This window comes from Drosophila gunungcola, unplaced genomic scaffold, assembly GCF_025200985.1.
Source record: "Drosophila gunungcola strain Sukarami unplaced genomic scaffold, Dgunungcola_SK_2 000073F, whole genome shotgun sequence".
NCBI lineage: Eukaryota > Metazoa > Arthropoda > Insecta > Diptera > Drosophilidae > Drosophila > Drosophila gunungcola.
In genome coordinates, this window is record NW_026453236.1 from 74,053 (window position 1) to 90,493 (window position 16,441).

Sequence of the window (16,441 nt, forward strand, 5' to 3'; positions counted from 1 at the left end):
ATGAACTTGTGTTTAGTAAAACACCAAAATTAAACATTTCATTTAACTCTAATGAACATATTTCACCTCTATACAATATAGATGACTGTGCCAAAGAATCAAAGTTCAGACGTGAGAATGCATATAAAAGAATGCATAAATAAAAAACGGCAAAAACAAATATATAACAAGTATACTAAAGATTTTAAATTAGAAGTAGGAGAAAAGGTTTTATTAAAAAACGAAATAGGTCATAAATTAGATTACAAGTAATTAGGACCCTATGTAGCAATTGAAATCAATCAAAAAGATTATATTAAAATAAAAAAACAATAAGAATAAACAGCAGATAGTAAATAAAGATAGGTTAAAACCGTTTAATTCATAGAACATATTACTCCTTATCGTTTTGAATAATATAAAATTTACCGATTTTTTATATTTCTTTTATACTACAAAATAAAATCTATAATTTTTAATTTTCAAATATAAAAGTTCTAAAAGATAATAAAAAAAATAATAAAAAAAAAACAAAAAAACTAAACTAAAAGTAATCTCATTTTACTACGTTTTAAAATTAAAGAAAAAAACATATTCTTTAGAAAATAACTTCATTACATTACGTTATTTTTCAAAAGGAGGGAGATGTAGTATGCATGTATCATTGTAGTAAGTACCCACTGTACTTAAACAAAAACACAAAACTCGGGCAGCCAAGTGAAATATAAATGCGCCTCAGAACTCAACTTATGGGAAGCGCAAGTGTCAGCGAATTCCCATGGCTTGAGTGCAGACAACTATAATGAATACATATACATACAAATGCAACTTCTTTCGCGCTCTATGAGCATAGAATTGTTACATAAAAGGCCTCTGCTGGCCGCTGCCGAGATTAGCTGGCAGCGCAGCCGCAAGCCACCAATTTGTGAATCAATAAAATTTCGGCGATGGAATAAAAGTCATACTGGAACGGTTGTGTTGTTTAATTTATGCCTTGATGGAACATAAACATATAACTTAACTAAACATATTACTTTAAAACACCGAAATAGAGTATACATATAAACTCCTAGAACTAAGCCCTATAATTGGTAACGCAGAAGAACCCTGTACTATGTAGTACATAAGGGTATAAAAGACGCGATGAGCGCCAAATAAAGATCAGTTCCTAACGAAATACTGTTGTGTTTTAGGCAGGGATTCGGTGGTTAGCGGTATATGTTGCTAGTTGAACGGAGCGATTTTAGCTGCCCCCAAGACAAACGAAATACGCTGCTAACAACAGTAAATCTGAAATATTTAACTATTAATATATGTAGTAGAAATAAAAAAAAATTAAAAAACAGCAAAGTTATAATATTTTTATTTGTTTTTTCGATTGTTCCCATGTGAGCTGTATGCTATAATTGTCCGACTTAGGTACGTTCTTACTTAGGTACTACCTGCAATAGAATAACAACTTTTGGGAAAGTTTCATGCAGATAGCTTTAAAACTGAAAGACATGGCTAGATCGACTCTCCTAAAGATGCTGATCAACAATATATATACTTTATAGGGTCGGAAATGTCTCATTCACTGCGTTGCAAACTTCTGACTGAAATTATAATACCCTTTGCATGGGTATAACATAAGAATAGTGCGATTTTTTTTTACACAATTGCTCGAAGGTTCTTTGTTACCATCTCTGTATAATTTTGTCGATTTAAATTTGCAAATGACGTAACTAAATGTAGATGCTAAGTCTATTGATACATTTTTAAACCTTCCTTTTCGCAACCTTGAATTTGATATTAGTTTTTGTTTCCAAAAAACTAATAGGTTTTTCCGACCTATTTAATATACGACTGGAAGATATATAACAGTAACTTTATTTTAATTAGATTCCTACAATTGCGTGATAAAACAGTTTTAGTCTTAGTAGTTGAATTATAATTTATATTATGTATATTTATACATATATATTTCTTTTTTAGGGTGGCTGGTGGTGGAAATCCTGTGGACGGGGATTAAATGGTCTATATCTCCATGATCCCCAAGACCTAACTGCTCGTCAAGGAATTGTGTGGTTTCGTTGGAGGGGCTGGGACTATACATTAAAAAAGTCCACAATGATGATTCGGCCAAAGGTACCACAACAACAGACAACGTCTGCAACATCTTTATAGTTTTTAGTACGTACCTATAACTTTTCCTCAAGTATATAATTTTAATTATAATTATTTTAAAATAGACAAATTTTACTTTGTAAAGATAATAATCGAAAATAAAACGAAAGCTCATACGAAAAAAAACTATGGTAGGGTCCGTGGTTTCAAAATCTTAAATAGGTAAGTTGGATTGATATTAGGAATAAATTTGTATTTGAAGAATAAAGTTCACAGAATTACTGCTTACATTCTTGAATACTGTGTTAATGCGATGTTAAAGTAAACAAAAAGAGAGAGGCATATATACTTACCCCTACAGCTATTGGATTTTAATAAAAAAGCGGAATTCTGAATTATTACTATTATTTTTATACGTTCGACTGTAACAAAAACCTCCCATGGGAACAATAAATAAATTAAAAAAATAAACTTTAAAAATAAAACTTTTCTATTTTGTAATGTTTTTTTTTGGAATTACGCTTTTATTTTTATTAAAATCGGAAAACGATATCATATAGCTGCCATAGGAACTATCGAATAATTCAGCTTCAAATCGTCATAGCTCCAATGTTTTTAAACTTATACGCAAGTAATACATAATATTAATGTTTTCAAGAATATTTAATTTTGCATTAGCTGCAAAAGTATATGAACTTCGGCTTGCCGAAGTTTGCTTCCTTTCTTGTTATTACCATTGTTACTATATCTATACGAAATACAAATATAAATGAACAAATATACTAGTTAGTCCGATCCGGTTGGTTCCGACTTGTATACTACCGAAAATAAAAAGACAGCTTTTTGAAAAGTTTAATGCAGATAGCATTAAAACTGAAAGACTAGTTTGCGTAGAAACTGACAGACTGTCATGGCTAGATCAACTCTCCTAGGGTCGAAAATGTCTCCATCACTGCTTTGTAAAGATTTAATTGAAATAGCATCACTAGAAGAGTTGATCTAGCCATGTCCGTCTGTCTGTCCTTCTGTCCGTCTGTCCGTCCGTCCGTTTCTACGCAAGTTTTAAAGCAATCTGCATGAAACTTTTCCAAAAATTGTTTGTATTAAATAGTGGTACCGCCAAAAAATTGTTGGAGGTGTCTATGGAACGGTATGGGGGGAGGAATTTTTGATTATTTTAAAATTGATCTTTAGTAAATTGCTGATTACACTAGTTTACAAAAACAAAAAACACACCAAAGCCGCTGATAAAAATATCTGGTAGAGTACGAAAATTTAATTACGTATATAAAACTAACAAAAATTTTTTTTTTTTTTTAATTTTATAAAAGTTTTTTTCAGCTGTCTTTTTAGGTTTTATTTTTTATCAGGAGTTGGGACTAACCGATCTTGGTGAATTTTACAAAATTTTACTACCAATAGACCAATCTTTTCATGTCATTCTGAATAATTGGATTGGATAAACACTTTGTCTACAAGAGCTCGACAAACACAAACTTTTAGGAAATTTAGGGATGTTAAGAGACTGCAAAACGGTTGCTATACCCTTAAAAGCTCGTAAAAAAATCAATCTAAAAATCTTTATAGGCTTTACTTAATGTTGATATCCAACTAAATCGGATAAGCTCATCATGCAAGAAATTCATTGGAAATTAGATTTCTTGTGGATTTTAAAAGCTATGCGATTTTTTTTTTCAACCGTTAAGCACCAAATTTTACAATATCTCAGTAGACTTATAAACTGTAAACTGTAAAAAGTGTTGTCGGTTCAAAGACAAGAAAGCTTATCCCAAAAGCAATAAAGCTAAACAAACAACGATTTGGCAAAAGCACTTGAGTGTGTGAAGACAATATCCTAAAACAAAGGGAATATCAGGATAATGTTTAAAAGTTAGGTTTATCATACAATTTTCTTTAGACATGGTCCCAGGGAGTATCAGTCAAAATGAACTTACGAGAAAGATACAAAATTTTGTTATAAGTTGCTTAAATCACAATTAATTAATTAATCAATAAAAGTCGAATGCACCTTTAGATATAGTGTTTATTATATAAAACGGTGTACGTTTTATTTATTTATCATCACTCACGTTCCCTAGGATTTTAAGTTGGAATGGAAAAATGAATTTTTAGGGACATATGCACTCCTGTCAAAAACAAAGAAATATATAAAGCTTATTTTAAAATTATTAGAAGAATACCAACTTACCTATAGCTTTATAATTTTTTAAAAGATCTCTTCCGATAGTCTTGTAGTTTTTGGCTTTAGTGTTCCCAAGAAGGTTTTCAGCCTAGCCTAAGCAATTTAAAAGCTGCCGCTTCGACCGGTAAAAAATACAATGCAAAATCAGTAACCTTTATAATTTTTCTTTATTTCTGGACCTGCGAAAACTGCTTCTTTTATTTTCGCGTATGAAAGTCTCGGGAAGAGTTACACAACATGTTTAAAAGCAGGACCTTCTTTGTCAAGTGCTTTAACAAAGTTTTTGGTTAGGCCTAACTTTCCTTCTGCACTTACGGCTTAAACATAAAGTTATTTGCTTTTTGGTAGTGCAGCTCATCTGCTTGGCTGTCCCACTGGCGGAGGAATAGAAACACTTCTAGCTGGAGTGGCAGCTTAGTGGATCTAGTCAACTAAGAACTCTGCAGAGGAATCAACTTTGTCTATGGTAGTAAGAGAGGGATGCTTCTTAGTCAGGGCAGAAAGTCGGACAGAGAAAAGACCGGTACACTTTGGAATAGCAAGGTGTGTACACGTGATGCCACTGTACACCGCAAAATCTATAGCCGTCGGAAGGTGGTTATTAATCCATGGAAAATGCGTAGGTCCACCAGTGACCAGAATCTGCATTCTTGAGTTAGAAACATCCTACATTAGAGTCTTTGCCCGAGTGCACGAACGCCTTCATTCCCAGAAACTGTGATGGGCATTCCAATCCCCTCCAATAAGGAAGCGATTACCCACAGAACCAAACTGGCGCAGATATGATGGTGACCAGGTGCACGAAAATGTGATGGGCATTCTAATCCCCTCCAATAAGAAAGCGTTTACCCACAAAGCCAAACAGGCGCAGCTATTCATGAGCTGACTAACAATGATGGTGACCAGGAGGACAGTAGACAGCACCGAACGAAATTCTGCCAAGCCCAGTAACCAAATTTATGGCAACTGTTTGCAAATGAGGCTCTGATATTGTGGCGCTTAGGTGATAGTCGAGGGAGGACTTAACGATAACGGCAGCACCACCACGATGCCGATCATCAGGGTGGTTTACGCAGAATACAGCATATCCATAAATACGGGAAAAAAACAGCTGGTAAAATAAGTATAACGAAATAAGTATAACGTCAATGTTGCGTTCATGGAGAACATGCTCAGCCTCCAGAGATTTGCGATATTTAGCCCGTAATTAGTCATCGCAATGCGTCGATCCCAGCGGGGTGGCGTGCTTAAACATCACGTCGCCGTCATCATCGACATCATTTGATCAAAGCGTACCAACAGTTTTTTTTAGAAAGTCCAAATTCTTGACATCGGAAACACCTTAAAGGTCCTTTTCTCTGTAGCTGGGGTTCTACTTACACCACCTGGTAACCTACTGTGCGAGCATCATAAACTTCTTTGTTGTTTCTCGCTGGTGCCAATTCAACAAAGAATATATCCCGGTTAGCCTTGCCATTCTCACCAGGGGGGTTGTATACATTACGCCTTGTGCGCCAAGGCTTTAAATCTCGCAGTAATTTCAGCTATCTCAGTAGCCGCAGAGAGACCCTTGATGACGACTCGAAAGCCCCTTTTGTTCTTAAATTTAAAGATGCTGACCACACGGTATACACTTCCGAAGTCCACAGTAATTCTACAGGAATATCGACCAGTCATTTTGAGCGAAAACCTGTAGTCACAGATGAAATTAAAGCAATTAGTTTTCGAACATCAGTGACACCCTTCAACAGAAAGGGAGGGGGACAGGGATCGCGTTTTTTAGTTTTAGTATGAGAGGCATTGCTTGGTTATACCGCAGGAAAGTTAAGTTGGAGAGGCTCGGATAAGCCATGGCCAAGCTCAGGCTCGGTGATAGGATCAATAGTCATTGTATCATCTTCATCATCAGACAGGATAGCAAAGCTATTGTTCTTCCCTTAGTAAGTAGACTCTCCTTCATTTAAAGGACACTGTTGACAATTCGTAGCAGAGGCGGCTATTTGAGGAAGTTTTTGATTGCTAACAGGCTTTTTTAGCGAAGTCTTACTTCCACCACTTACGTCCAGATTTCTTATTTTCCTGAGGTTATTCAGACGCTCTTTATCAGCAGCATTCTTATTAATACAATTGGGAGTAAAAAGGTTCATAGCCGGAAAAGATACGTTGTTTGTCAGTTTCAAATTTGACGATGAGCAGCTGGTAGGTTCGAAAGGATCATCGCTGTCTTGATCTTCATAGGTTAAATTGTCCGAGATGTCAGCGAGGCACCTATTGGCATCAAAGGAAATCTCATTGGCATTCCTATAGATTGACAGCTTTTTTGACAGCTTACTCACACGAGGGTCAATATTGCTATTACAACAGGTATTTCCAGAGATGGCTTGAAATTGAAAGACATCTTTGCCGGGTAATAAAAAAAAATAAAAATAAAGGTTAAGTGCAGAATCCGGTCTGCCAAAAAAAGAGGCAAAAAGAAACAAAATTTGTATACAATTTTTCAATAAATACGGGAACTCAGAAATAAACACAAGCGATAAGCTTGACACAAAAGTCTAGAGTGGGGTTTTTTTTTATTGGTTCAGTTTTATTCTTTCTTATATTTATTCGGTGTTTTTTTCTCGTGCTTGATTTACAACTTGTTGAGTTTGAGTTTGGGTTTTGGTCAAATTTCTCGTTTCCCTACATTTACATTTTATTAAATTTTTGATTAGTTTTTTTTTACTAAGTCGATCTAGCCTTCTCTAAGAGTGATACCGCATCGAGGCTCGCCGAGATTTTCAAAAATGCACGTGCCGCTCTTGGCCGGATTTGGCGGGCTGGCCACTCGTTGCGGTTTCACCTAGTTCCACTCACTCATCTCGCTCGCACACACACACGCCCGGTGTGGAAAGGCTTGCGCTCCGCCGCCGGTCCTGGGCCGGCACAGCCTCAATCAAAGGCCAGTGACACCGGCAGAGGAGCGTTTAGCGCATGTATAAATGTATACATAAGTACAGGCTGGCAAGGAGTCGCCGCGGCAGAGAGGAGGTAATATATTCACAAAGCGGTCGCGCATGCCAGACATGCTGACTCAGCACTGTCCAGTCCCATTGCACTTAAGAGCGGTCATATAATCATGCACTTGAGGAACTGCTTGGGACTTAGATTTGTGTATAAATATTGTAGCCAAGTGCTTAAATGTGTCACTAAGTACAGTGTGCATTCGATATTGTGAATATACTACAGTTGGCTGCAAGTAGAAGAGGATTGTGGAAAAATGTTGTGTTTTACCAATATACCACTACCACCGTGGGCTTTACCGTTCGAATGATTCGTGCTATAAAATATATGTCGGAACATCGACTTCCTTAATGAATTCCGCGGCATTGCGAGCCGAGCGCTTTCTCGGCTGTGACATTTCGTGACCGCACCTCGATCGAGACTGTTCTGGTATACCAATCGGAACTCCCTTTTATATACAGCCAAAATTGGCCAACATCCTTGATTATATGGCCGTCTCTTTTACTCGCTCCATGTCACACCGAGACTGCACATAACAGACCTCCGTTGGGCTTAACGCAACATTTACACACAGAAACCCATATAAAGAAAGAAATGTGGAGGGAAAAATAAAAAGCAACGTGTAGCAATCATAACATAAGCTTTAATTCTAAGTAAAAATGTAATTCCAAGTAAATCAGCATTTCATATTAATTCCTATTTTAGTAACGTAATACCACTAAAACAAAATTAAAGATCCAACTGTGACGCATCGTTTCACGAAGCACACAAGATTCATTTAGTTCTTTAATTACGTTACTTAGTTAAAAGATATTAGGATAAGGTTATTAATATTAGAGAAACATTCCTGGAGTTTTTTTTGTTATTATACTAGTTCTAAGGGCGCCTGTGAAATAAATATACTTTAATAAGATTTAAATCTAAGCCATTTACTTCGCGCCATGACCAAAGTCGCCAGCTCGCAAGACCTTGCCAGATCGCGACGCTGTCAAACCGCCACGTTGACAGATCACTATCGATACGTGACAGCAGCAGGAAAACAGGCGAGGTCAAGTGAGAAAAAAGTGAATCCTTATGTTTTAATCCCGAAACCCCAGTATATTTCTGTAGTAGTTATACAGAAAAATAACCTTTACCTTTCCTTTCGTGGCTACGACTATTCCTGGTAAATCCACAGAACGTTGGCGTGCCCCTGTTGGACACATCCCCGTTCTCCGTAGCTACTGATCCCCGATCCTTGCCAGTAGTTAGTATCCCTCAGGCATGGCTACGACCATTCCTGGGTAACCAGAGAGCGTTGGCGTGCCCCTGAGGGACACATCCCCGATCTTTATAGTTACTGATCCCCGATCCTTGCCGGTAGTTAGTATCCCTCTGGCGTGGCTACGACCATTCCTCGCCCGTAGTTATTGATCCACTGCAGGCGCGGCGCAGAGCAAAGAGGCAGCAAACAATTCTGGTGGGTCTGTTCCAATTAGACTTCAGAATCCTGGAATAGGGACAACTTTGGGTTCGCGTCAGGGGGCCGCGTCGAGGATCTTCAGAAAAATTTTGCCACCTTCGTTAAGCACCGGGAGCTGACTGAAGCCGTCTGGGCAAAACTAAAGGCCCTCGAAATGCATTTTTCTTCACTTGCCCCAAGCCCAAACCAGGGAGAAGGAAAAGACAACACTGCCGACGACAAGGCCTCCGTGTCAAATGTAATAATTAATAGGAATATGCACTCACTGCTCCTCCTCGGTAATCTACATCCCGGTAATCTTCCCCCAGGTAGTCCCGGCATTACCATACACGCACCACAGACTCAAGGAGTCCCGGGATCGAAGTCCCTCGTACTTTTACATGCACACCGGTAAGAATTCGCAAGTGGGGATTACAATTTGATGGCCGATCCGACCCTCTAACCTTTAGCAGGTAGAGAGTCGCGCAATTTCCTACGGCATCGAATTGCAGACACTTGCTCGAGCAATGGCTGAGCTTTTGACCGACCGGGCGATAAATGGTTTCAGACCAGCCGACTTCAAGGGGCGGACTGGATGACCTTTTGCAAGCAATTTTTAGAATTCTTTTTACCTACACGGTTTCTCCAACGGTTAGACGACAGGATAAGGGGCGAGACCAGCAGGACGGAGAGACCTTTAAGGACTTCGTGCTGGATCTTCGTGTACTAATGAGGCACGCGGGCTACACCGAACCACAGGAGCTCAACCGGAGTACCAAATGTACATACGCCGCCACGAATTTAAAACTATCGGGAAAACTGACGCAGCTTGCCACAAAATTTGAAACCGTTAAACCGTTTGTAGTATCGGAACCACACTGCGCTGCGGAGCGGCAAAGCTGCGACTTTCATCAAGATCCAACCCGGATGAGCTTCGAAGCCTGGGCTGCAACAAGGAAAGACCGGCAACGATACCCCTCGAGTGCAACTACACCGGACAGATCACAAGCCAGAGACACGCTGGCCCTGATCCCACGCTATCACCAGGACTCGACGATGAACCAGGAAAGCCTGTCACACACCAGGAACATGTAGAACAAGCACCCACGCTCGGATCAGAACCATCCGAATCACCAGGACCCACAGAAACCCTGGAGACAGCATCACGGGAACCACAGCCGTTAAACGAAGGACAGGAACGGCAGATACAAAACTTTCTTAGCTACCAGCTTAAGAAATTCGAGGAAATGGCAGGCATATCGACTATGGAGCAACATAGAATCACTATGCGAGATGACAAGCCGTGTAAACAAAGATACTTTCCCAAGAATCCTGCCTTTCAGGAGATCATTAATCAACAGGTAGACGCCCTACTTGAGCAAGGGTGCATAGAACCTTCTCGCATCCTGCGCAGCGCTCCTTTGGTACTGGTGCGGAAAATTACCGGGCAGTGGCGCATGGGCGTTGACTACCGGCAGCTTAATGCTCGATCGATTCCCGACGCGTATTCCTCGCCTAGAATTAACCATATTCTAGAGAGACTCAGAAACGCAAAGTATATATTAACGTTGGATTTCCGCAATGGGTATTGGCAATTACCTATGGCGCCGGATAGCCGGTAAAGCACCGCTTTCACAGTACCAGGGCGGGGATTTTATCAGTGGCGAGTCATGCCTTTCGGCTTGCACTCCGCCCCCGCTACATTTCAGCGGGCCTTGGACAGCGTGATTGGCCCGGATATGAACTCGCATGCCTTCGCCTATTTAGACGACATAATCGTCATCGGGGCTAGCTTGGAGGAGCACATGGCTAATCTCTGTCAGGTTTATGAACGGCTAGAAGCCAACTTGCGTATTAACCAAGAAAAATGCTCTTTCTTCCAGCAAAAACTATCGTACCTAGGGCATGTCATTAGTAATACAGAGAAGGTCGCCGCGGTGCGAAATCTAAGCGCATCAGAATATATCCGGGAACTACGACGTTGCTTAGGGATGGCCTCCTGGTACCGGAGATATGTTCCCAACTTTGCATCAGTGGTCGAACCAAGGACTAATCTTCTAAGAAAGAACCAGAAGTGGACCTGGGGAGAAAAGTAGAACACCGCATTCGACCGGCTCAAGGAACTTTTAACAGATGCCCCGTCCTAGCATGCCCAGATTTTACTGAGAAAATGACTCTTCAAACCGATGCTAGTAATTACGGACTAGGCGTTGTTTTGACCCAGACAATCAACGGACAGGAACGAGTTATAGCCATATATATATATATATATATATATATATATATATATGCGCCGCGGGACGGGAAACCCACAGGGTACGCAGGCGAAGGCCCCACGTGCCAGGTCATCTACGGCCAGTGGGAAGTGCATGGTCTGGTCGTCCAAATCCAGCGACTCCGACGAAGATAACGTCATATTTCGACGTAGCCGCAGGAGGAAACGCAGCTAGCAATCTGAACAGCAGCAGACCGTGGGGGCCATCAAGAGGACCCTCCGTGTCCGAACTCCTTCGGACACCAGCGCCAACGCACTAAAGCTGGGGATCTCCGACGAGGCAATGGACGCCTTGATAGCCGAATTCCCACCAGAGGTCGAAGGCATGGTGCTGGACTGGTTGCCGGATGGAGACGGACCATCTGCACCACCAGTGCACAGCTCTGATCGACCGCTGGACGACATTCGTCTAGACCTTCCGGAGAAGTGGTCCTGCGACACGCCTGATGGAAAAATCCCCACCTGCGTTGCAGAAATGGTTTAAGCCCGTTCAAGTGAAGCTACAGGGTCACCTCTCGCACAAACGGCACCATTAGGATCCTTTTCGACCCCCCGAAGTAGGAAGTGGGTGTGACGCATCGTTTCACGAAGCACACAAGATTCATTTAGTTATTTAGAAACGTTACTTAGCTATAAGATATTATGATAAGGTTATTATTCTTAAAGAAACATTCCTAGAGTTATTTTTGTTATTATACTAGTTCTAAGGGCGCCTGTGAAATTAATATATTTAATACGATTTAAATCTAAGCTTAAGAGTTACCATTTACTTTGCGCCATGACCAACGTCGTCAGCTCGCCACGTTGACAAACCACTATCGATAATCGACACGTGAAGGGATGGCAACCTTAAAAGAATCGATGTCGACGAACGATCGATTTCGTTCGCTCTCTTGGTTCCCGGTCCGCGACAAGGAGCAGACGTGTGCTCCGGATCCTAAAAAAGTAACATCACGTGGCTCGACCACATACGCGGGGTAAAGCCCTCGTAGCTAAAACATTTGAGAACTCGGTGTAGCAGCAGGGAAAAAAAACAGGTCAAGTAAGAATAAAGTGAATTTTTATGTTTTAACCTCCAAAACCCCAGTGTATTTCTTAATTGCGTAGTTATCTAGAAAAAAAAAACCCTCACCTTTCCTGAACCAGAAATTAGTATCCCTCAGGCGTGGCTACGACTATTCCTGGTTAATCCAGAGAACGTTGGCGTGCCCCTGTTGGACACATCCCCGATCTCCGTAGTTACTGATCCCCGATCATTGCCAGTAGTTAGTATCCCTCAGGCGTGGCTATGACCATTCCTGGGTAACCAGAGAACATCGGCGTGCCCCTGTTGGACATATCCCCGATCATAATCAGTAGTTATTGATCCCCGATCCTTGTCAGTATTTATAACCCCTCAGGCGTGGTTTCGACTATTCCTGGGTAATCCAGAGAACGTTGGCGTGCCCCTGTGGGATTTACCTTCAGTTCCCTCGCCCCTAGTTATTGATCCATTGCAGGCGTGGCTACGGCAATACCTGGTCCACCCAGAGAAGCTTGCGTGCCCCTGCGGGATCATATTCCTACTCTTCGCCACCCCCGCAAGCATAGTTTTCGAGTAGCCCCGTTTCGCACAGGCACGTGGGAGCACCCCCTCTCGCCCTCCTCTCCGCGGGCTAACGGCTCGGTGTTTTCAAAAACCGGAGTACAATTTGATCCAAAACCCGCGCACGCGTATTCCTTTCGCAAACAAGTCCCCCCTGTTAATTTCTTGTAAGGATCTCTGGCACGACTGAGGCTCATCCCGGCCAGAGAAACGTCGTTACACGACTTATATAATTTTAATGTAGAAATTGGTTTTGCTTGTTATCTGGTGGAGAAACTGTCTAAACTCTAGTTTTTGCTGGGAATTACCGTTTAAATTCCAAAAGCCAATTCTTAGAGAGGACATTATTTAATTTGCTGTTTGGTAAGTATTTGGCTCAGGGGATTTTGATTCTTCAATAGGTCCGACATTGTTGTTTGCCAGATTGTCGTGAAGTTCATGAGTCTTTGTTGCATAGTACTGCCCCTGTTAATGTGAATAGAACCATACCTGGATACCGAAGAAATTAAGCGAATGACACTCCAGTTTAATGTTTTAATGGCGTTTCTACTTTTAGTTGTCCTTAATGGGTGGTACTAAAAAATATTGGCAAATAAGACCGCTGTGGTAGTGTTGGAATTTAGGGTGCGATTATATTTATTCTAGAATTGCAAACATTATATAAGGTCTTAAATACCGGGCATCCTCTATACTTATCAGTATGTTTACCACCGCAATACCCGCATTTTCACACTGTTGCATGGTCCTTATTGGCATTGCAGGATACTGTGGCGTGTAGGTCTTCACATACAACGCACACTGAGCGCAGGGTGAAATTTCTGCATTGAACCGGGGTTGTCCGTCTTTTTCGATCTTCTACGTGTTAGAAGGCATTGCAGATTATAGATGTGGTGAGCTGAGTTTTTCTTGATTTGCTTTGTTTCGGGACTTAGTTAAATTTTCAACATAGGCTGCGGACCTTTATTTATGTTAATTATGTTTATGGATCCATTTAGCGAATATGCTTTCGATTCCAAATCACGAACTATATCGTCAGCTTTTAAGCTGGTACTGGTTTGTCTTCGGTAGTTCTCCTTATCTACAATTTGGAGTTTGGTTTCTGTTGGTTGCCCTTGGTCAGTGATGTGAGGAGTATTAAAACTCCCCATAAGTCCCGTTGCAGGAGAGCTTCATAGTAACAGCGAGGGAGTCGAGAATGCCGGAGGAGTCCAGGGCAACAAGGCCAAATGCTATAAAAAGGAGGCGCAAGCGCAGCTCAGACCGAAGTAATAAAGCTAAGATCAAAGCGAGTGCGTGTACGCAAGACCAGTAGCAAGTTAATCAAATGCCTAGTGCCAGGATCAAGATCGCAACGTCGAGACGCCGAACGACTATAAGTCTACAAGGCTGAGACTACAACGCTGAGTTCCAACGGGTACTAGGTCGTGGTTAAATCGAGCTCAGGGAGTCCTTGCGTGGAGTCTGCGATAAAAGTGGCTGGGCGAAGAGGCAGAACCTAGTTCTACCTGCTAGGCGATACACCTTGCCGACCTCCAATCCAATCTAAGGGATCCATCGATAAAGGTGGCTGGGCGAAGAGGCAGAACCTAGTTATACTTTCTAGGCGAAGCACATTGCCGGCCCCGACAGTGAGGTTTGCATAACGATAGGCAATGTTAAGAACTCAAATTGACCCTCTGGTGTAACGAATGCTGTACGCTCAACTGAATTTGGATGAATCGGAATCTTGTGATATCCGCTTGCCATATCCGAACACGTAAAATACTTTACCCCACCTAATCCAGGAATCTGATCTTTAATAAGAGGCAAAGGGTACTTTTTTACCATCGTGTTCGAATTTAAATCGCGGTAATCTACACAGAGTCGGTCAGATCCGTCTTTCTTTTTTACCAGAAGCATTGGACTCTTTTATTCTTTTTCTCACTATTTCTTTTTCCTCAATACTGAGTCTGTAATGCCGCCTATAAGACGGCCCTTATTTGGATTAATTAGTCGAATAAGAAACTTGGTGGATGACACTCGACTTTTAGGGAATCCATTTATAAATGCGTCCGAGAATTCATTCAAAATATACAACTAGCTTGACTTATTTTCACCATCCAAACCAGTATTAATCTTTGAAAAATTACAACTATTACTCAAATCAGAACAGGTATTTATAGAAACAGTTATAAACAGTTTAAATTTATTGTTCGCTATTAATACGCCAAATCCCTGACTTAGAACTTCGCGGCCAATTATAATACTTTAATTAGTATAACTATCTTAAAAAACATACAGAATAACTTCAAGCGTGTACTCGCTAATCATGACATTGGATAATATTTGTAACGTACTAGTTACCGTGTTATTTCCTATACCTCTTAAACTAACAACATTATTGGTTCGTAAGCCGGACAGCTGTTCGGATACCGATTCTTTTACGAGGGAGCACTCTGCTCCAGAATCAAAGCAAAATGGATACGACTCACCGGATGATGTCAAAGTTCTTATTTGTCCAGATACGTTACACAAGTTAATACGCTTTTCTTCTGATTTGCTCTAGATTTGTGATGATAGACGTCCTGGGCAAGCCGATGCGTTGTGTCTTGGATTCCCACACCGGTAGCACGTAATGGTTCCCCTCTTAGCGTCAATCGATGTGCATAAAGTAAGCAGAACAACTTTTGAAATTTAAACTTTTTTCTTAACGACAATTTGCCGTTATTTATCCGTAAATTATTCGTAAAAGAATAAAAACTTTTGAAGTTTAAACTTTTTTCTTATCGACAATTTGCCATTATTTATCCGTAAATTATTCGTGAAAGAAAAAAATTTGATATAAAGTTAGCAGAACATCTTACTAAACTTGAACTTTTCCAAAAATTTTTTAACTGGCAATTTGCCGTTATTTATCCGTAAATTATTCGTGAAAGAAAAAAATTGGCCGCTCCTGTTTTAAGGATTTTTTTTTTTAAAAAACATAGTTGTTCTGCTTACTTGATATCAGGTTAGCAGAACAAATATGTTTTAAAAAAAAAAATCTGTAAAACAGGAGCGGCCAATTTTTTTCTTTCACGAATAATTTACGGATAAATAACGGCAAATTGCCAGTTAAAAAATTTTTGGAAAAGTTCAAGTTTAGTAAGATGTTCTGCTAACTTTATATCAAATTTTTTTCTTTCACGAATAATTTACGGATAAATAATGGCAAATTGTCGATAAGAAAAAAGTTTAAACTTCAAAAGTTGTTCTGCTAACTTTATGCACATCGTCAATCGGTCGGCTGGAAATTGTATGGGATCCGTGTTGGTTTTTCGAGCTGCTTTTTCTCGCATGGCAGTCGACGATCTTATGGCCGATTTTTCCGCAGAAGTGAAATTTAAGTGGTGTTGCCAGGCGCGGCTTTTTGGCCAAAGGATTCTCATCCATCCATCATTGACGAATGCGACCTTCAACTCGTTCTGCAACTCTGCTCGTGTTTCATATATGTTGTATCCCTCAGGCGTGGCTATGACCATTCCTGGGTAACCAGATTACGTTGGCGTGCCCATGTTGGACATATCCCCGATCATAATCAGTAGTTATTGATCCCCGATCCTTGTCAGTATTTAGAACCCCTCAGCCGTGGCTACGACTATTCCTGGGTAATCCAGAGAACGTTGGCGTGCCCCTGTGGGATTTACCTTCAGTTCCCTCGCCCCTAGTTATTGATCCATTGCAGGCGTGGCTACGGCAATACCTGGTCCACCCAGAGAAGCTTGCGTGCCCCTGCGGGATCATATTCCTACTCTTCGACACCCCCGCAAGCATAGTTTTCGAGTTGCCCCGTTTCGCACAGGCACGTGGGAGCACCCCCTCTCGCCCTCCTCT

General features: G+C 40.8%; 2 long non-coding RNA genes across 2 annotated transcripts in view; one reads left to right on the forward strand and one right to left on the reverse strand.

Moving 5' to 3' along the window:
- The first annotated feature begins 2,021 nt into the window (after positions 1 to 2,021).
- Positions 2,022 to 16,441, forward strand: part of LOC128264551 (uncharacterized) — a 66,683-nt gene continuing 52,263 nt past the window's right edge. The window contains exons 1-2 of the long non-coding RNA XR_008268746.1: positions 2,022 to 2,151; positions 2,211 to 2,307. This is a non-coding gene — a long non-coding RNA (uncharacterized LOC128264551). The remainder of the gene's footprint in view (positions 2,152 to 2,210; positions 2,308 to 16,441) is intronic.
- On the reverse strand, positions 4,478 to 6,787 carry LOC128264552 (uncharacterized). The gene is made up of 3 exons (XR_008268747.1): positions 6,625 to 6,787; positions 6,349 to 6,556; positions 4,478 to 6,284 (listed from the first exon to the last, which is right to left on the reverse strand). It is a non-coding gene; the product is annotated as an uncharacterized LOC128264552 (long non-coding RNA).